The following is a 23,478-nucleotide window of genomic DNA, read 5'->3' on the forward strand; positions in this document are numbered from 1 at the left end:
TTGCACTTGAACTTTTCCATGGTCTGACCAAAGGAACCTTTTTAAGCTTATGTGATGCACCCAATTTCGATTTCAATGGTCATCATGAGAGCTTGCTCCATCCCTTTTTCAGTCACTTCATGTTGGTTATTTTGACCACGACTCTACCACATAGGTTTTGTAAACATTAATATCAACACCAACATTTGGTACTGGTGATGGTGCATTGCTAAAGCAACCTATACTGCTACCCCTCCCGAGCTTGGGTGAAAAGCACTCCAATGTGTGCCTGGCCCTCAAACATTCCCTGTATCAAAATAAGGAATTTGATGAAAGTTGACATATGCGATCCTATGAACACTCTCTACTGATGACCTGCAGTGAACTCCTAAAGGGGCTCTTCCTATCTTGCCACACTCCAGGAGCTCCATGCTCCAAAGAGAGCCCACAAATAGTTCCATGGCACTATGCAACGGCTTTTAGGGCCTAACCAACAACACTAGGAAGCTTGTAGAAGCCCTCCAAGCTACTTAAAATGCAAGTCTGACTAAGCTTTCATGCAAGGGTTTTTGTCTACCCTTACGCCTAAAAGAGTAAACAATTCTTTCAATGTTTCTGTAATGTCACCTAAGTGGATTCACAGGCTTGTAACTAAGTTAAAAATTATATATGTGTATACATAGAACCAATGAGGTAGGTTGTCTTTCTTGCAATCATATTTATTAATGGAAGGGGTCTTCAAGCTCAACATTTACTGGTTTGAATTTAGATTCTCATGGATCATTTCTATGCTTGTATCAATTCATAACTTTTGATGTTATTTATATATATGTGGTTAACAACACAATTAGCATTTCATATATAATGAAATTCTAGTTAAGGGGTATAGCATAATCCTTGTTATCATGCAAAGCATTAAAATTTTGTTGCATATTATATGTTATGAGAAACACCATCAAGAATTTCAAATTTTCACACAACACTTCGCTCCAATCTAGAAGCACACACTTACTCAACTTGTTTATCATCGTTGTTCGTTTCAAAAATGCAATATATTTTTATATATAATTTCATCAAAAATATAAGTGCCATAATTTCCACACAAGAATGTAAACACACACTCATTAAATTAAAAACATTGTTACATTCCAAAAATCCAAATCCATTTCAAACTAGAAATGCATCATAAATTCAATAACCTTTGAAAAGGTATAGAAGGATAGTTATCTTTAAATTTGTAGGGAAACTATGTCTGGGACAAAGACTCTCCACCAAGCCATAGACAGTTGCATCCAAGCTCACTTGCAGTTCTCGCCCTTGAGCCATATTATAGAAACTGAGGGGGTCTTTCTCAAAGGACTAAACAACAACTTCCTGCTGAAACAGGGAATCTAGAGGACCTCCTTCCTTCACCCACCAGCCTCTTAACAATCCAATAACATACATGGAATCCACATGCCAATTTCCTCCACCCTCTGGTTACCCAATTGCAGCTAATCCGTGCATATACGGAATCCAAAGGTTCACAACCTCCACCTAAGCACACACAAAATACATAAACTAATTCTCAACCCAAGTACACACACGGAATACAAAGACCCACTTCCTTTACCCCAAGAGTGTTAAGGGAATCGAGAGAATAAGTCTTTACCCTAACACAATGGTTCCACCCACTTAGGAAAATCCAGAACCCACTACAACAATAAGAGGTTTCATAGGCTCTCCCTTTAGGAATCCAAGGGCGCAATCCTCCACCAACACCACTAAGGGAATCTAGATAAAATCATCTCTACCCTTTGCATTTACAGGGAATCCATAGGCATTATTCCTCACCAATGTGAGACTAGTTTTCTACCAAAATTGCCAACTAAAATCGATTCACTCCCTTTTTCCTTCTCCTTTATTTTGAAACATTATTTCTTCTGTTATTCCTCCTCCTGCTTGTGCTATTTTTCTTCTTAATTCCTGGCTCCATTCGATTTATTTCTTCCTTCTCTAACTCATGCTATCATGAATGTGAATTCCCTCTTTCATGCCTTCCCTCTCCTTTTGTTGTACCTTCCTTGAATTTTTTCTGGCTAGAATTTCCTTCCTGCCCTTATTTCCTTATGAGTGATCTCCCAAGTAACATGGGCCTCTGTACCTCTTCTTGCAGCGCATTTAATTTTGATCAAAATCAATTCATTAAACACACCAACCAATAGTTAATGGTTGTCCAAACAATTCAAATTTTACTGCATAGGAATACCTCAACATCCCAAGAAAGCAACCTCCTCCTCAACTCTCGAATTCACGTCCCTTCATTCAGTCCCTTTTTAAATTTTTTTTTTGTAAAAATAATTACAATGCATTTTTATAAGAGAACCATGGTTGTAGTTATCACAATTATTGAGTGTATTGTATGGTGGGATATTGTTATTGAGGTTATTGTGTAGGTTGTTTCTAGTCTTGATAGAAAGATGTATGTATGTTGATTCTTGTTTTGATAGTGGGATGCTTTGTTGAGAAGAGATAAGAGTATGCGGGGTTTGCTTATCTATTTATGGTTGAGTGAGAATTTTTATTTTGCAAAGAGGTTTTGAGTTTTGATGTTGTTATGTTTGAGCAGAGAGAGATTAGTGGATCCAATATGAAAATTGATGAAACATGGTCTATAGTTTTTTTACAAAATATTCATGGGACTAGTATGACAATATATTTAAGGTGGTACACAGGGGTTTGAAGTTTGTGGCCTTCAGGGCCAGTGGTGGCTTGTTGATTTAAGAAGTAGTGGATTCCTTCAGGTGGTGGCGTGAGAAAATAATTGGGGTTTAGTGCCTCTAATAATCAGTATCTACAAAGCCATTTAGGAGTGGGTGCTACCAAGCAAGTGGGTACCTTCAACTTATTGGGAGTTGGTGCCTCTAATAGATGGGTGTCTACATATAGTTGCAAATGTGGTGGCTTCCATCAGGTAGTGGCCTGGAGTGAGTAGGTTCTCGCATATTACAAGTCGATTCTTGTACACTAGTGAGTGTGAATGATTGATGTAACATAAGATTCTATCAAAGAAGGAAAATAAGAAAAAGAATTTGGTGGTTTTTTCTCCTAGAAGTTTTTTTGCCTAATATCTAGTTTTCTCATGTTCTTATATGTTTCTCTCTGGTTTTATGTGCCTTGATGTATTATTTTCTACTCATATGTTGAGTTAAAATCTGTTATTATATTGTGCTTCTAATAATTGTATGTTTATTTAATTAAAAGGGAATATAAAATTTATAGTTGATGATCCAATGGTACAATACTAATTCACCCCCTCCCCTCTTAGTATTGTCAAGCTCTCAACACATTTCTAAGCTTATAAATTTACTATGATTCATCTGAAAAATTAATCTTTGATACTACAATTACAACACAAACAAATGGAAATAGAAAGTGTGTACTACATATATGGTGTATGGGAATTCACAAGTTTCAATGAGCCTTGAGTTGAAAATTAAATGTATAGTATTTTTGGTTGTCCTGATGAGTAATTAGAAGGGTAACTGAAAGGTTGAGACTTATATAAAAATTACCTATGCATTTTCTACTCTTTTAATTTAATTAATTAATTAAAATAATGTCACATGAAAATGAGTTATGGTTTTTTGGGCAAGTGGTATTAGTACTCCATGTTATTGTAGCAAAAGCTATATATAGCTTAAGAATATCCATAGTAAAGAGGGGGTTGAATCTCCATGGTTAAGAATATTGTTACATGTTTTTTTAAATGTATATATGCTTAACTCATATATTATTTGGTATACAATTAATAATAATTTAAAATAAAACTATTATTTAGTTAGTTTTTATGAGTTTTTTTAAATATTAACAATTTGAGATGTGTCATGAGTCAAGCATCTTGATTCCTATTAGTATTTTCTAACGGTTTAATTTATATGGATGCACTAATATTAAATTTTACTGTCACACAACTTATTTTATAATCTTGAAGGAGAAAAGAAAATCAACTTTTTATCACATTATAATGAAAATAAAAACAATTTATATTTTTTTATTTAACATCATCTTTTTAATCATGTATACGTAACAAATACTAAGGAAATTTAATGTTTTATATAGGGATCTATGTTTTTTTTGTAATTTAGATTTGTATTATTTTCAGAAATCAAGATACATCACTGATAGAGCAACTGTAAAAAAATTATACTGACCTTACTCTACCATAAGGGAAATGGGATCTAACTGTCATTATAAGGAGACAAAGAGTTTCAACAAATATAAAAAAACAACAAATGGTCATAGTGGTACAACATAATCATGAGATTACATGATATAACATAAAATCAACATAACAACATATTCATGAGACTAAAGATGCCACTAAGGTAGGGTGCTCTACAATTGTATTGAAGGAGAAAAACAATTCAACTTTTTATCACTTTTTTATTTCCATTGAAGGAGAAAAGCAATTGAACCTTTTATCACCTTTTAATGGAATTAAAAGTAGCTTATGTTTTATTATTTAACATCCTCCTTTTAATCATGTAAACAAAATATATATTAAAGAAAATTAATTTTATATATAACATTTTATGTCTTTTTTATTTAAGTAAGTTAGATTTGTATTACTTTCAGAAATCCAGATACATCTTGATAGATCAATTGTCAAAAAATATATAGACCTCAATCTACCAAAAGGGAAATTAGATCTCTTGGTTGATATAAGAAGACATGGATTTTCAACAAAAATAAAAGAAACAATAATTAAACATGGTGGTTCCATATGAAAATGAGACTATGCATTATAACATAAAACCAACATAACATCATATTCATAACTCTGGAGATGTGACTGGGGAAAGGTCCTTTGCACTTGTACCAACTGGCATACAAGGCTTGAACTCCCATTGGAGGTGATTGTCTTGGTGTGCCAAGAAAGCATCCAATATAACTGGACAAGTTTTTTGTTTCCATTGAACCCTATCGATTTCGTTCAGAAAGGAGATGATATCATTTATGTCCTCATGTTTCTTCTTTAACACTCGACCTAATAGGATCTTCAATTATCGGGTAAAATAATGGAATGCATGTATTTATTTCTTCTTCGCTTGTTATGATGAGGGTAAGAAATCCAATTAGAAACGTCCTCCATAATTTTTGAATATGAATATGCTTACTAGTCATGAGTAGCATAAGTCTCAAGCCAACGAATCTCCTCCGAAATGCTAGGAGAAGTCACTGAATGATAAATGGAAATTGCTTCTGGGGCATGGGTCTGGGCACACCACTAGACTTACTGGCCATGGCCTCCAACCCCTCTGCAACTATGCATTTATGGTCGTGGCATTGAGGAAAAAGAGAAAAGTAACCCAACACAAGGCCAATACAATCAACGCCACGAAGACAGATGAAAGCTACTAGTTAGAGCCCACCCCCCACTTTTAATCCAATAGCATAAAAAATATCCAAGAGTGTCAAACCACCCCTAAACAACAGATGACCAAATTAAAATCAACATTGAGAAACTCCAGCCATATTGATCTCCAACATAGTCAGACATGGCAGTATATCGTTGAACATAGTTAATGGTAGGTAACAAGGTTAACCATGGTTAATATGTTCAAGATGGACAACTACATTCAACCAAGGTCAACAAATATTATGATAATGCTAATTACGTTCAACTACGTTCTACAGATATTGAGTTAAATATCTAGTATTCACTTATTCATTATTGTGGAAGTCTTCTTATTTCAACTCGAGGTGGATGAGGATTTTGCCTTTTTATTTATTTTTAATTGAGGGCCTAGATTGATTCTCAAGGGAATATTCTTAGCTCATCTAGTCCTGATGATGAACCCCACTTGGTTCGAAATGCGTTGGCCAAATAAGAAAAGGTTATTTAGAAAGATGGTCCATTACTTTTAATAAATTTAAAAAATTAAATTCGTGCCACATGGCTCCCCAACCACCAATTTCCTAGGGATTTGAGATTATTCCCATTTTAAGAAGTTCCTCCATGATAAGTTCCTCATCATTTTTTATAACATTCATATTACTCTAAAATATTTGTTAATAAATATATTTATTTTCTAATGTTAGGAACGTTTCTCCATTTAAACATATTTAATTGTTTTTTTGAGATCTTGCTACAAGTCATAAGAGGATCAACAAAGAGGGAATTTCAACTGTTTTTCAAAATCGGGTATACTATTAACAGTTTTCAAAACAGTGTTTTTTTCATCCTTTACATTAAAATATTAAACAATTGTGTAACCCAATAAAACGAGGTTATATGAAAGTTGATTTATAATCACTGATTTAATATTTATTTCGAATGTATTGTAAATTCAAATATATTAGATTGAAAATGTTTCATGATTTTGAGAATAGATTTCTGGCATAATCATATCAAATTTGATTTGTCGACGCGTTTCGAACTAGCAAGTGTGGTTCATCATCAAGACAAGATGAAGAATCAGATCATGGCAACAAGTTAAATATAGAGATCGATCATACAACGACTAGAAAGAAAAAACTATTTTTTACCAAAGGAAACAGTTACAATTGACTCGGTAATAGCTAAAATTGACTGATCCAAGGGACAGGGAAAAGTTTATTAATTACTTAATTCGTTAGATCTATTCGTTTTTATATTAAATCTATATATAACTAAATATATCAGCTAGTAAATAACTAAATTTTTTGAACCTAAAATGAGAACTTTAATACTTAATAAATAATTTATTATCCTCCTACATATAAAGTAATATTATTAAAGGAAATATTATAGAATGAAGTAAACTAAATGTTTATTAATAAGATAATTAATTAGTTAAAATAACTAAATTTTTTGAACCTAAAATGAGAACTTTAATATTTAATAAATAATTTATTATCTTCCTACATATAAAGTAATATTATAGAAGGAAATATTATAGGATGAATTAAAATAAATTTTTATTAATAAGATAATTAATTAGTTCGTTAATTAGTTAAATTGTTGACTAAGTTTATTTATTCAAATATATATGTCACTAGATAGTATTATTATCTTTTAATTTAAAAATAAATAAAATCAAATTTATAATAATATTAGGATAAAAATAAAAATGTTTAATAATTAATTAGTTAATTTGTTTATCAAATTAAATTATTTTCATTTAAATGTATAAGCTACTAAAATTATTTAGGGATAAATAAGGATTAAACCTAAAGATTTATCAATTAATTAGTTAATTATTTTCTATATGCTTATAATCCTTTCAGTTATGATCGATTATAAATTTGTTTATCAAGATTCATGAAAACTAAGTAATTTTTTTTTAAGAACCTAAACTAAGAAAATTAACCCAATAAATAAACAATAAGGGAAGTAAATTGTCTTCTTATTATTAATTTAAAACTAAATAATATATTAGTAAACTTATAAGAAATAACATTACTAATATTAATAAAATAATGATTAAATAAATGTAATGGGTACCAAAACAAAAATACAAAAACAACAAATCAAAAGAAAAAGGAACATAGGGGAATTCAAACCATCCAGAAGACGATGGAGAAAAACCGGAGAAGAAACCACTAAAAAGGAAGAAGAAGGGTAAAAACGGGGTGGGTAAGAGGAAAGTGCAGGGATCCAACAATTGCTAATTTTCTAGTCATCATCCCTATTGAGATTGCTTGACCTCCTTTCAATTTATATGGGTTCCCTAAACTTACGGTGATGAAAATGAGCAATCTTAGAAATAACCTGGGCCTCTTAAATACATATATGATGTTTATTTCTCTCTGCATGTTCAGCCAAAGCTAAAGACTTGGTCCTCCCATGTTTGATGTCGGTTGCATGCTCATGAATCCTCTGATTAATAGAGCGCCTAGTTTCACCAACATAGGGGGTCCCAGAGGAACACGAAATAACATAAACATCTTTCATGTCTTTGGGATGAAGAAGGTATTTTACAAATCTAAGGGAACTACGAATGGTGTTAAGGGGTAGAAAGGTTGAGGGAACATTATGCTTCTTCACGATTCTCGCAATCTTGTCAGTGGTCCCCTGGATGAAAGGGAGATGTACCCCACAGATTTGATCTTTAGGGTCTATCTTAACCTTAGGACCTCTACTAGCTTTAAGGAAATATTTTAGACCTTGGTGCCTACTATATCCATTATTAACAAAAACATTAAGGAGATGAGTTTTCTCCTTATCAAGGTTCTTTTCATCAGAGATTCTCAGTGCACAAGTAGCTAGCGTGTTGAGAACACCCAACTTTTGAGCAGAGAAATGATGAGAACTTTACAAGCTTTATAGTTTCATGTTACAATATTTATATTTATATTTTAATTTGTATATATCATAGGTTTATGGTATATTTTGTAAATACTTTCCACACTACCATGTCAACGAATAAATAAATGAGAGAAATTATTATTATTAGAATTTAAAATATAATTGTATTGTTTCCGAAGAAATTATTATTATTATTATTTAGAAAAATTAAAATATAATTTTATTGTTTCACGTTGTATTCGAAATATATTTATTTATTAACTAGTTTAATTATATTAATAAAATAATTCATATATATTGATAACATTATTTTTTACTTCTCATATGTCAATCGGTATTATATAGATGGAAAAGGATGTGAATCAATCTCTATCATCCACTTTATTAATGTGGTTGTGCTACCCACACGTATGGGTTAGATTAGTAAATCATGGATGACCATGATTAAAATTGTTGATGAGGGTTGGTTAACAATAATTAACAATGTTTGCTGAGGGTTATTGATGGTTGAGGATGAATGATTACGGTTTAAGGGTGTTGACAAGGTTGGCAATGGTTAACCATGATTGTCCATGGTTGATAACTAATGTAACAATGTATTTAAGTCACATTAATGTTGAATATTATTATATTAATGTTTTTCAACTATGGTTGATCTTACATTGGTGATAATGTTAATATTAAATTATTGGTTGAAGAGGGTTGATGAGGTTGACCATGGTTAAGCTTGATGACCATGTTTGGACAAAGCTTATTATTGTTAAATATGGTTAATTCATGGTGGAACATGAATATGGTATTCCATGTTGTCCATGTTCACAATGGATGTTTATGGTTTGACCATGTTAACCATGGTTGATTAAGCTTGACTATGGTTGGGCATTGATGAACATGGTTGACCATGGTTGAGCTTGTTTGAAGATTGTTAAACAAGGTTGAATATGGTTGAACTTGATACCAGTGAGTCAACTTAGTCAAACTTCATACTGCCTCTATTCATGGGATTTTAAGGAATACCCTAATCTTACTAGATATTGATAAAAACCTCCCAAAATATTCTGGTTGAACCCCTCCAAATACATTTTTCTAATAAAAATAACTAGTATATTTTTCTTGAATTCCTTTATATATATATATATATATATATATATATATATATATATATATATATATATATATATATATATATATATATATATATATATATATATATATATATATATATATATATATACATTACTATTAAAAAAATGATTATTGAAATTTATTCTAATTTGATGGGTCTAATATGATTTTTCAATGGGGAAATTTGTTTGCAAATATTAATAAAAACAAAATTACAATATAGTATATTCAATTGAATTGATTTATTACTTTTATTAGTACAACAACATTAGAAATATTAATGTGGTTGATATAGTCAAATGCTTCATAAATATAACAAAAAGAACTATTGCAACACGAAGAATGCCTTACCAATGCACACATTTACTTGATTAAGCATGTATAAAAATTTTATGGTCAACTTTAACTTGAGAAAAAAAACAAATTACACATCTTATTGTAAAATGGACCATTTTCCTAAATAAAATTTGCTTATATATAGTGAGTGTTTTAAATAATAATGAGGAACCAAATTATTTGGTTCGAAATATTGACCAAATCCTAATGATGTGATTAATGTGAAAGACATTCTCATTTACAATGAGGAACTTATTAGAATTGGAATAATCTAAAATCCCTAGGAAATTGGTGGGCGGGAGTCACTTGGCACGAATCTGATTTTCTAAATTTATTAAAAATAATGGATCATTTTGATAAATAAAATTTTCTTATATGTAAATGAATGTTGTAAATAATAATGAGGAACTTATTATGGAGAAACTTATTAGAATTGGAATAATCTCAAATCCCTAGGAAATTGGTGGGCGAGGAGCCACTTGGCACAAATATATTTTTTTAATTTATTAAAAGTCAGTGCAGCTTAACAAACTATGTAACACACTACACTCCTTGATAAGCATCCAGACTAAGCATATGCTGAGCATGTTGCCTTATTTGAGTGGATATAATATTTTATCATTATTATTTCATATAATGATTTACCACCACTACAATATCCTTCCCATATTAAGTAACATTTAAATGTTAAAAGTAAGTTACAATGACTATAACATCTCTCTCATATTAAGTCAACATTTAAATGTTTACACTCATTTACTTACAAGATAACATTTCCTATAAAACCCCTTTCAACCCAAATATACATAGTTCCACCACAGTATAATATATATATTAAAGTAATTTATAAATCATAAAAAAACTAGTTATTAATAAAAATATAGCTATAATTTTTTTTAAACCCATAGTTTATTTAAATGTAAAATTTACTCATATTAAATTTTGATAATTCCTTTATTTTATCCATTTTTAATATATATATATATATATATATATATTCAAATAGAAGTAGAAAAAATATTTATGTTAAAATGTTTAAAGTAGATGTTTTATTAATTAACCTTCCTCGACAGATTTATTATCTTGGAAACTAAATAAAACCAAGTTCAAACAGAACAGATCACTTCAATCGTGTCCAGATTTATCCGTTTCAAGAAAAGGGTACTGTAAATGCTGAATGTAACTAACATGACTTAACAAGGGAGCCATTGTCGTAGCAGTGGTCCTTGCGAGGGTTAAGAAACTTGCCACAATCTACATAGGTACACAACTACAACACTAAGTGATCCCATCTGTCAACCACTCGTCCACAGTGAAATACATCAACATGCATGTTTACCAGATGTAACTAGATGTCGCCAACACGGTTCGAACGGACTCGCATGCATGAATTACACTTGTATGAATTACACTTCCATATTTGTTTGACCAATTCCAAGTGTGCAATCCATGGTGAATTTTCAAAACTTCATAAAGGAAGGCGTACAGGAACTTGCAACAGGATAAACTTGACAGGACAACTGCGACCCCTTGAATGAGAGAAATGCTAGAGCTTTATCACATAAATATATTCAATTCTTTCCTCAAATGACAGAAAATCAAGACAGTTAAGTTATTAACGAAGAATATTCTTTCAAACAAAACTTAAATTCTAATTATTTTTGGGTAAATTTACCGCAGGCATATGACTTTATCACGCTTCATGCAAATGACGAGATGAAAGTAATGAAGAACTTTATGACGGAAATTTCTTGGATTTATTTGATTTTGAATCATGGAAATGCACAAAAAAAGTTCGAGGTGCAGAATGTGTCAGGCACCAAAGAAGGACACACAAGGGCCATAAAATAGTACGAAGGTATCTGTGATCCCTGCGATGTACACTCCATCATTCTTTGCAAATGGTGCAGGTGATGAGCTTTCCACAAGTGCAGGATCTTTGTGTAGGCACTGAGTATGGCACTGACATAAATAGATGAAGGTTTAACTGAAGTAGCCATGTATTGGAATTCAGACATCTCCAAAAAAACACTCTGCACACAGGGAAATCACACGAAAATCACTTGTCAAATAAATAACATTATATAATTTGTTTGAGAAGACTCAACAATTAAATAATAACAAAGTATAGTCCATTAAATTGCATCTGTAACAAATTTTCAAGAAAAGTATTTTAACTTTTCTACGACTTCCTCTTCTTAGAGCAGGTAAAGAGCTCAACCATTGAATTCACCCATTCGCTTCCCAGCCTCTCCACAAACGCCATTGGAAAAAGACTAAAGGCCTCCAGGTTTTAGTAGTCGATCTGCAATGCCGATAGTGGCAAGGCCATCATCATCTGCTGCAAGGAAATGCTGAATGTGCTATACTGAAAACGTAAGTAAACTGAAACTCATCAGGTCTCGTACTCTGCCCTCAGTTTCAACTATCTTAGTTTGCACTCTTGTTTGGCCCTAAATGAGAATGGAAAGAAATAGAGCCATTCCTTCCGGAACCCATCAGTTCACTTACTAGAACCCTCTAGTCAGAATAAAGAACATGAGAGAAAGCTAAGAAGCTGTCAAAGTTAAGAAAACATACATGGGTATGCAAAGTTTCCCTATCACATTGAACATGGTGGTGCAGAAAAGATCAATGATGAAAGTAGAGACTAGCTAGGGAGATTCGAGGAGGGATCTCAGGCCATTTCTACCGAACTTTTTGATTTGTCCATAATCTCAGCTAATCAAGTTTCGATTTTCATGTGTTCTGCATCTTCGATCACCACCTCGTCAAGTGGTAGCTAGAGAAAGGTGATGTCGTGCCATCGGAGAAAGCAGGGAACTGAGCTACAAAACTTCAATTCACTCAATAATACTTAATTGGAATAGCTAATGATAGGTTGTGTAAGCTTATTCAACAACATTTCTTTGGAAATTCTTGTGTAGTTCTCTAACCAGGCGTAACCAGGCGTGTTGAACAAAGCAACAAAACTGAACAAAGGAGGTGGCAACTTTCCTAAAAATTGAAACAAGCGGCACTCACAAATATGCATGTCAAGTACGTGTATCACTTTCAATTAAAATTCAAAAAGTAATTAGAAGCATTTTTAACCTTTTATTTAATAAATTATAAATTATAATTAAAACTATGGCGTTTTTTTATGGAAATCTAATTGACACGTCAACATCTAGGCAGAGCATGGTTGATCAATATCGATGCAAAGCATTGTTTAGACAGGTGGACACCTATGTGAACCATCATTGATGATCGATATCCCAACAAAGCATTGTTGAGACAGGTGGAAATCTATGCAAACCACAGTTGGATCTTATAAGGAGTCAATTTTTTTTTTTGTACTATAGCCATTACTGCATCATGAGCCATAACCTCTATAGGATTCAACTAGCTGGTGTGTTCATGCCTCCTTTAGATTACAATAAGCACAAGTTGGTCAAACCTTTGCGATTAAGGCAACATAGTGCAGCACGACCTAAGGAGGATGAAACATATGTCTTTGGGCCAGACCTAAAAGACCTTGTCAAATTGGATTGAAGCCTAATATGGAAATGGCTCTCACTCTTGTACAATTTCTAGCCAATTATTATATTCAGTCTTTATAAAAGAAGCAGCAACACCCATTTTAGTTTACCCATCACCAAAGGCATAGTCATAGGTGGGAGCATAAAAAGCAGAGGTGAAGGCCTATATATCCCACCTATTCTAGCTCGGGCATTCTGCCTTATTTCCAACTTATTAACAAGTACTTATTATTTAACTAACAATGGCAGAGCATTTTCAATTATTATATTGAGTATCTTTTTAATTATAATACCTTTTGCCCAGAGGCTTTATGAGAATGTGGAAATGAAGTCCCTACTCATCTTTGTCAACCATTATTCCCAGTTCCTCACACTTGACAAGCTTCTCATCAGTTAACATGCTCCCTATCCCTTCCTCCCTCAACTGCTAGTAGTAGCTTGAAGATGGCTTGCCCACAACCTCAAACTTCCATCCGGTTTGCTTACTTTGGAATTTAGAACACATGATCTCTAAGTTTAAACTTGAGAAATTCAGATTTAATACATTTGAATTCGGAAGTATTAAATCAGAACCCATGATCTCTTCAATTGCTTTAAATATATCATCACATAAAATAGACAGATACTGAATACTAGACCTAGACTCTTGGCAATGTTCCACTGGACAACCTTCGTTCTTCAAGTGAGAAATCAGTAACTTCTTCTTCTTGATGCCCACAACAATGGATTTCGATCGTTTCTTGCATTTTGGGCATTGCCCTTCTTCTGAATTTTCGCCATGTTCATGAACATGATGATTGTGAGAGTGAAATAGTGCATGATCCAATCAAAGAAGCCTGCACGGTGAGCATAGAAAATTTAAGAATGGAAGCTTTTTTAAAATATTTAGAAATATTGTAATAGGAAAAATAGATTTTTTTTTTTAAGAATGGAAAATCTACTTACCTGTGAGCTCCTAAAATTTTGAGAGATGATGAGAACCCGGGTAAGAAAATTGTTTTGTAGTTGGGCAAAAAGGGTCCCTGAAAATCATGGTTAGTGACGTACCTTATTATTGTATCCCCACAAAGTCTCACCTCTGCTATACTAACTTTTCGTGAAGTTTTTTCGTCGACCAGAACTGTGGGTTCAAAGGCAGGAATTGCTCCTCTAGCTACATTTTTCTCACAACAAGGTTGTATTTTGGGGGACCCTAATAAGTATGATTATGCATTCATTCATTTAATTGATGAGTAAATTAAAGATATAGTGGAAGAATATATAAAAAGTAAATTATATATGTAATAATTAATTCTTTAAAAAGAACGCGTGCAATGTCCTAATTTTCATGCTTTACACTTGTCTAGCTCGACTATTTCACCTTGAACCTTTCTCCTGTTTGAGTGTTACTCCAACATCTCATAAAAGAGATATACCACTGCGCTGATAACTTGCAATTTTTTACATCGCTTAAGACCACAGACGCTGGATCCTGTCAATGGTTTTTTGGTTGTACTTTTCAACCCAATAATATAGGGTGAGATGGCCATTCCAACAACTTCAATATGACGAGAAAAATGCAAGAAATTCATAGCACATTAACCAAGCTATGTCTAATGACAGATGGCCATCTCGCCCGAGGATTTGGAGTATTTCATCGCCATCTAGCCTCCTTTCAAGCATAGATTTGTTACATCTAGCCTTCTTTCAAGCGCCAATTTTTTACCTGAGAAACACAGTCAGATTTTCCCTAGGGTTCCATTCCGGTAACCACTTGATCCAACCCTGCCTTGCACACTTCATTTTCACTATATGTTTCCGTAAGATTCCTCTCTGAGTATACTCTCGGTGATGGAGGGCTTGTAACCCTTCCAATGTTCACCATTGTTGGCTATTGTCGGTTGCCGAGCTGTTACTTCGGCTCTGCACTTTTCCAAGGTATTTTCAACAGGGTTTTTCAACACCAGGAGACCATCCCTCACATGAGCGGTGGCACATTTTATGTCTACTGTGTTATTATTACTGTGTTTTTCTTCCCATTTTTTGTGTTTGGGATTCTAATCCACCTTGCATTTGGTTGTTGACAGGTTACAGTTCGTCGACCTTCCTCCTTTGCACGCAGGCTCAAACCATTAGGGTTTTCCTTCAGGGTAAGATCTCCGGCATATTTGTTTTCATTGTTTTGACAGATAATTTGCTGAGTGAAATATAAAGAATTTTCTTAATAAACTTTTTATATATATGAAAAAACAAAAAACACACTATAGCCAAATTTCCAAAAATTTCATCGCGGACATTAAAAATGCCATAATGTAGAGAGTACACTTTTAAATGCAAATGATGGTCTTTTCCCTGAAATAAGCTTTAGAGAAAGTTTACGGTGCTCTGAATTTTATAAAGTTAACAACGCTTTTAAATGTTACTCTCTTTTTTCTGCTCTAAACGTCTGATGTTTGCCCTGAAATAAGCTTTAAAGAAAGGTTACGGTGCTCTAATTTATTTACACTGTTTTAAATTTAATGGATGTTCTTTCTCTTTTTAATTTCTAGTCCTTGCCCTGAAATAAATTTTATAGAAAGGTTCAGGCACAACAAAACTAGATATTCGAAATGACATATGGGCAACTTAATAACGCAAACAAGGTTTGTATTCCTATTTTTGTTTTATTTTTACTGTAACTATTTTACCATAGATTGAATAATTGCTCAAATTTGGAATTTGAAAATACCTTTCAGTGCTTCTTCTACAGGTGACTCTGTAGAAATCTACTACTTCTACAGACGAGTCTGTAGCTATGAATTCCTGTGTACTGTAATTGCAGCACTTGCAACAAGCGAGGGCCAGGGCCAGGGCCATTGGTTGAAGAGGTAGATTCTTCGTACGCTTCTATCATGGTAGGGTAAGACTACTATTCAACTGTGCCTCTTCTTCATAGCTCGGGAGGTTGTCCAACACTGTAAACCTATGGTGAGTTTAAGATGGATGAGCATGTGTGGTAGGTGTAAGCAAGCTATGTGGCATGTGGCAAGTGTAAGTGTAAAGTGGCAGTCGATGCATGAGTTTTTTGAAACTTTGGATAAAAGTTTGTTAGCCATTTTTGAAACTTTGGATAAAATCTTGTTAGCCATATAACATTACCTCGAGACATGTGAAGGTTCCAATAAGAGTCTCAAATGAAAACTTCGGATAAAGTTTGCGTGAAGGGAAATTGCAACCCAAGACTTTGGTTAAATTTTGATAGCACACAAATTTTTTTGTTCAAAGGACCGATTAATGCATGGTCAATGCTTTATCGATCACTAGAGTCCCTGCATTGCCAGAGGTAGGGACTAATAACAGGAGTATACAATGAATGGTGAAAGTGATTTATCTACCAAAAATGTTGAAGTTGGATGATATTCGCTGAAGTTTGATGATATTAAGCTAGATAGATCTCTATAGATAACACCTACATTATGGCACATAACCCTCAAATTTAACGAGTGTTTCTGTATATCGAAATTAAAAATTTCAAAAAAAATTTGCTGAATTTACTAGGTGACATCTCTAGGTGGGCATCTTTTCACCCCAGAAGACAATCAGATAGATGTGGCCCTCCTATCTGATTCAGCCAGAAATTTAGAGGAAGTCAGTGTCAGGGGCAATGAACTCACCCCTCGTCATCTGTCCACCACCATATGAGGCAGGCTGTGGGCGTCGCAGAGGAGACCCTACTTCCAGGTAGTTCTCAAACCATTTCTTGGTCTTCAAAATGGATGCCTTGATGGCCATGGTGGGTGGGTACAGCTTGAGGTTACTCTTCAGCTACTACATCGACTGATTCTCCCTCTTAGTGAAAGCCTTTGACTCCCTTGCACAACGTCAGCCGTGATATATCAACCTACACCGCCAATGGAGTTGCGGACATTATGGCTACGAGAGCTAGAGTTGTGGATATGTTGGGTGAAGGCATTCAACTTCTCACTCTTGTTCTTCGCCTCTCGACCTCCTTCCAAGGTGCAGCCTACTGTTTAGGGATTTGCAATAGCTCAGTCAAATGTTGACGTCGTAAGACACGGGTAATAAAAAACACAATTTAGACATTTCTTGGATCATTGATAGGAACTTTTCGCATGGATTCTTCAAGTTGGCGTGTACTGGCCACCATTGCTTTTCTCTTAGCTGTAAAAGAATCATCACACTTCGGAATGATGGCATAATAGTACCGATCGAACATGCAGTGAAATGGACAGAACAACCGGTAGATGTGGATATTTTGCGAGAGGTTAAATTTAAATTTATTAAATCAAAATATATTAACAAGGGAAGCTGCGAGGCAGAGAGTCCCTGCATGAAGTTAATATTTAAGGTCTAAGCCAGTTCGAATACCAGTCGCAGCAGTTTAGCTTGTTTACTCCGAAGGATTCTAGTTAGCATTCAAGCAAGCAGCACTAGGAACAGAGGCCATAGAGACAGAAGCAGGGGCATACCAGCCATCAGATCCAAATCCCATGCCCGTGGGGGCAATTTTTGGTTATTAAGGTAAAGCCTTAGCCCACAAGCGTATTAGTGACTCCGTGTGCAGGAGTATGGCAGAGTCAAAGATTGACGCTTCATTGATCATGAAGTTAACATTTAAGGTCTAAGCCAGTTCGAATACCAGTCGCAGCAGTTTAGCTTGTTTACTCCGAAGGATTCTAGTTAGCATTCAAGCAAGCAGCACTAGGAACAGAGGCCATATATATATGCTTCGATTGCAGTTGCAAATATCCCTTATCATGCAGATCATCTAGTTTACCGAGATCCAGTAGTAGCAGTTACGGAAGGCAGAGGAATTAGCCTTACACACGTCTACTGGACCTAGGCTGACGTTTTCTCTGGAGGCAGGCCCCAATGTTTTTTCCCTCCTAAGCTTCCTATGTCAGGTGAGGGTTCCTTCCTGTACCGGTGTTTTTCTCCTTGGGCACGGCTCCCCTGAGGCCTACAATTTGCCTAATATGAACTAAACCTCCTAGCGCACACTGGGAACTTTGCGTAAACTCTCGAAAGGCTTTTTGGCTAAGGAGCAACACTTACAGAGATGTAATAAGACATAGCTCCTTTGAACCCGCACTCAGAACTAGGAACAGAGGCCATAGAGACAAAAGCAGGCGCATCATCAACACCAATTGCATAGAAATAAAGGGCATCAGAGGTAGAGCCAATGTCAGATTCTCCGGTTACAGGGCATCAGGAGCAGCATTCAAGTAATCTTACCAGCCATCAGATCCAAATCCCATGCCCGTGGGGGAAATTTTTGGTTATTAAGGTAAAGCCTTAGCCCACAAGCGTATTAGTGACTCCGTGTGCAGGAGTATGGCAGACTCAAAGATTGACGCTTCATTGATCATGAAGTTAACATTTAAGGTCTAAGCCAGTTCGAATACCAGTCGCAACAGTTTAGCTTGTTTACTCCGAAGGATTCTAGTTAGCATTCAAGCAAGCAACACTAGGAACAGAGGCCATATATATATGCTTCGATTGTAGTTGCAAATATCCCCTATCATGCAGATCATCTAGTTTACCGAGATCCAACAATAGCAGTTATGGAAGGCAGAGGAATTAGTTGGGTCGAGTGCTCCTAGGGTTGACCTGGGCAACTCACATACTATGGTGAATTTCTATAGAATCTCCTGTAGTGAGCAATAGCAACGGACCTACAACAATTCCTGCTCCTGTATCTAGGAACGACAGACATAACGTACATTGGGCACACAACTGCAATACATAAATCACACAACTGCAATAGAAATAGTCACATGAGCACTATATACCAAAGATCTGAACATTATTGAATAACTAACTTGCAGAGAATCATCATCAATTCAAGATACACCAGTTTATGTTGCTAGCCCAAAATCACACAACTGCAATAGAAATAGTGACATGAGCACTATATACCAAAGATCTGAATATTATTGAATAACTAACTTGCAGAGAATCATCATCAATTCAAGACACGAGTAACATGAAAACCGCTGTGAAGTGTACATTTGACCTTGAAAATAAGCATTTCTTATGACAGACTGTAACATGTGAAGAATACAAGACAAGCACGAATGCTAACAATTAGGAAATTAGTGCAGAAGACGAGCAGAGACGATAGAAGCATAAAAAATGCGAGTTGCACCACCATGGCAGACCCAAATGCATATTTGAAGCATCTGTCGTACACCTGTAACAGAGAAGGAAGCGGGGAAATAAGACAATGCGTAAGATAATGCAAAAGAGATGTTATTGTTTTTTTGGTTTCTTTTTTCTTTGTCTTTCGACTTTTACGATGTCAATAATCAGAAGAGTCATGAGAACAAGTGCTAAGAGAAACAATGCTGCGAGTTGAGTAAGTTGGCTTATGCTAATGGATTCCATGTTATGTGAAGCGGGGAGATGTATGTGAATATCCAGGTGCAAAAGAGGCCAATTTATAAAAAAGTTCAACGTGTTTGTAAGGTGGTTTTAAGTGTGAATGGAGCTAAAATACTTGAAGCTCGGATGGAGCAGGGCAATTTTTAATGGTCGGCATAAAACGAAAAGCTTACGTTAAGTGAGCAATCGGTGCAATTAAGTGGTCGATATGACATGGGGAGCAAATGGCATATGGAATGATGTATGTGGCGGCAGAAGTAAATTTGAAATTAGGTGATGTATCTGACATCGGGAAATCTTGGTGGTAGATTGGGTCTGATAGGAGATCTATGTCAATATCTAGGTGCATAAATCTTGAAGATCAGATTGGAGCAGGCCAGTATTTAATGATGGGCATAAAACGAAGACCTTACGTTAAGCGAGCGATCGGTGCAATTAGGTGATCGATCTGACATGGGGAGCAAATGGCATATGGAATGATGGATGTGGCGGCAGAAGTAAATGTGAAATTAGGTGGCTGTGGCCAGTGTGCCCACAAGAAGAGCATCTTAACCAGCCAAATTTCTTGAAGATAGCCCGTTTGATCCTGTTGCAGTCGATTAAATATGTTGCTGTTATAGAAGAGTTTTTCTAAATTGTGGTGCAATGGCTTGCAAAAACCCAACCTCGGTGGAAGAAATGTAGTTCAAAGTCATTGATTTTGATAGAGATATCACAGATGATGACATGCTTAAGTTATATTTTTCATGAAACATGGAGTACTGCCACATATCAAGAAAAATTTAAGTATCAAAGATGATGAAAAGAAACAAAACAGAGCATAAGAGAAATCATTCAAAACTACACCCACAAAAGAATCTTGGTATCGAACAGAACATACACAAAATCTAGACGCATATACAGAGGAACCCACTCAGCATACCCAGACCGATGTAGAGAGATCTGAACGTATTTCTATTTGCAGAACACAATATTCTGCATTCTCACCAGTATATGAAAATGGCACAATAAGGAGCTTTCTTTCTTTTCATTCCAGTAGAAAATAAATGCCCAAAGGAACAATGCCTAGATATCCTAACTGAATGCAAGGTTTAAAAGTTTGACCTGAGTCCATATTTCAAAGTAGAGTCACCAACTATGCTAGGGGTATGGATGTTTATATTGCTGCTGTGCGATGGACAACTTTGCCATCCTCTCTTACTGGTGCATGTTGCAGGAGTTGAACACGACTTATCATTTAGAAGACAGTTTCTGTGTCATTTGAGCTAAAGCAGCTTAAAAATACATTCTTTAAAATACTCTACAATAACATTATTCATTTATAGTTAGGGAACAGCGGGGTCCTGCCTTGGAGCCCCCTATGGACACTTGCTTTAGTCTTAGCCTTCTTGGTCCAGCAGAGAAACTCGCCTTAAGAGAGTCTCCATTGGAGGTTAGGAAAACAGAAGGTAAGGTATAGAAGGTAAAGAAGGGTTTGTTAACTACGGTACTCTCTGAGTTCGCCTAGCTGAATTAGCTATGGCATGCATTGCCCAAAAAGAATGTGGTAATGGATTAAATAATAATAATCCATGAAACAAGATTTGGTTGTCATTTTGCCAAACAGTGAGCGGGCCTTTTACATCCTTCTTTGTGTTCTATCTTTGGCTCATGGATGCCTAGTGTTACAACTTGACACAATCAAATAAACAAATATTTATTTCTAAATGTACAATATATTTCAGTTTACTTACTGCATTTTGAGGTTGAACACTCTTGAAGATATGTAAATTTTTCACGATGAAAATTATAACATGTAATTTTTTTAATGGTTAATCAACAACAACTGAAAAACAAAGGCATGCAGTCAGTCCCTGGCAAGAAACAGATCTTCAAAAGCAAAAAGTTGGATGTTACATGGCATATAATGCACTAAGGACAATAAGGGGGAAGAGTATCACAACTAAAATCCCAAACGATCTTGTAAATGTACATGTATTACTTAAGCTGATGAGCCAGTGCAAAATAAGCTGGTGAGCCAAGTTCCATTGAGGCCTGGGTGCCTATGTGTATAAAATGTGTTAGGCTAATGGGACAGAGTATTTATGAATTTTAAAGGCCAAAGTCCCTATGTTATCAAGCCAGAGACAGCGTGGTAAAACACCAGTGAGCCTAACAAACAATGTAAATGTACTAGAATTAACACAAAATTAACAAATGGGAGATTTTATGATAGAGACCAGAATAGGTAGTTGTTGAATCCAACATTGCGTTCTCTACGATTAATGGAATACATTACTGCTATTAACAAATTACATTTATCTTTGCAGGATTTAAACTGATTCTTGATTTCAAGAATACCTGAATGATCTGCGCCCTCTGCACAGAAATCCCGCCACAGCCGAGACAGTCTCAGAGATGGCCGACGAGGGGGAAGAGATTTTGTGTGTACCATGCCTATAAAAAGTGGTTCTCCCATTCAGAGAGATATACCATGAAAAATATAAAGCAAAGTGTACCATGACTATAGAAAGTGGTTCTTCCATTCAGAGAGATATGGATCGTTGGAAACAAGTGTCCTGTGAAGTCCTAAAAGGTATCTAAAAGCCCCTGAAGACAGTAGAAACTCTTAGAGCCACAGTACTTTCGACATCTCTGACCTGCCGAGTTAGTCACCCTAAAACTAGTGGCACAGCCTGAAGAACTACAAGTGCAAAAAAGAGGTAAACTATTAAGAAGAATGATAAAAAAATAATTACTATATTCCTTAACCAAGTGAAACGCCTGTAAATAAAGGCTAGCAAACCCTCTTCCTGCTTTATGTTCACCCCAGAATTGGAAAATAACAGATCTCTATACCCCAATACTGTTGAACTACACAGAGCAATCCGTTTCCTCACCATTCATCCTACCACTACCCCAACATAAATTTGACTTGGGGTTTCTTCCATGACCTCTATGTTAAGCTAACCTAATTTAACTTGCATCAACGTTCAGGAAGGTTATATTAATCAAAATTGTGGACATCATCTTAGTATTGAAGATAGTGGCAATTTTTAGAATTGTTAGCACCTTACGTCAATCAATCGCACAAAATGAATCTACCTTGGAATTACAGTGACAAAAATTCACCTCAAAATGATCAATGGTTACCATGCTACTTTCTGAAAATACAAGCAATGGGGGATAATGACACCGCAGAGCATATGTTAGACCCAGAAAAAGACTCAACCCATGAATTTATAATGTTTGAGAACTTCAATTGTGAAAAACAGGCATAAGAAATATAGGCACAAACAGATTATATATTATCATACCAAGCAATTGAAACAAGAGGTTGAGAAAAGTACAGATCCAAAAGTGCATCTATGCTCAACCATTGTGATGTGAGCTGGTTGTTTGTCGTATTTTTCCTGGACTAAAAGAGTTGGACTAAGGGTGTTTTAGAATTTCACTTATGAGAATAAGACACAAGTCATATGTGAACAAACAAATAACAGATTATCATACCAAGCCATTGAAACAAGTGGTTGAAAAAGTGAAAAATCCAAAAGAACATCTATGCATAACAATATAAAGCTGCTTCAGCCATGTGATGTAAGTTTGTTGTCTTTTCCCTTTAGAAAGGTTGGACTATGTGCTAGGAATTCAATTATGAAAACAGCACAAGGCATATAGGCACAAGCAGATTACAAATTATCGTACTAATCAATTGAAAAAAGATCTTGGAAAAGTACGAATCCCATAGAGCATCTTCAACCATATGCCATATGCGTAGTTGCTTGAGCCCTGTGATGTGAACTTGTTATGAAATAAGGTACAAGGCACATGACCACAAACAGATTTTCTATTACCATACCAAGCAATTGAAGAGGTTGAAAAAGTACAAATCCAAAAGACCAT

Source organism: Pinus tabuliformis, chromosome 2_1, assembly GCF_031772625.1.
Source record: "Pinus tabuliformis cultivar Carrire ecotype Pingquan chromosome 2_1, CPIR1, whole genome shotgun sequence".
In the NCBI taxonomy this organism is placed as follows: domain Eukaryota; kingdom Viridiplantae; phylum Streptophyta; class Pinopsida; order Pinales; family Pinaceae; genus Pinus; species Pinus tabuliformis.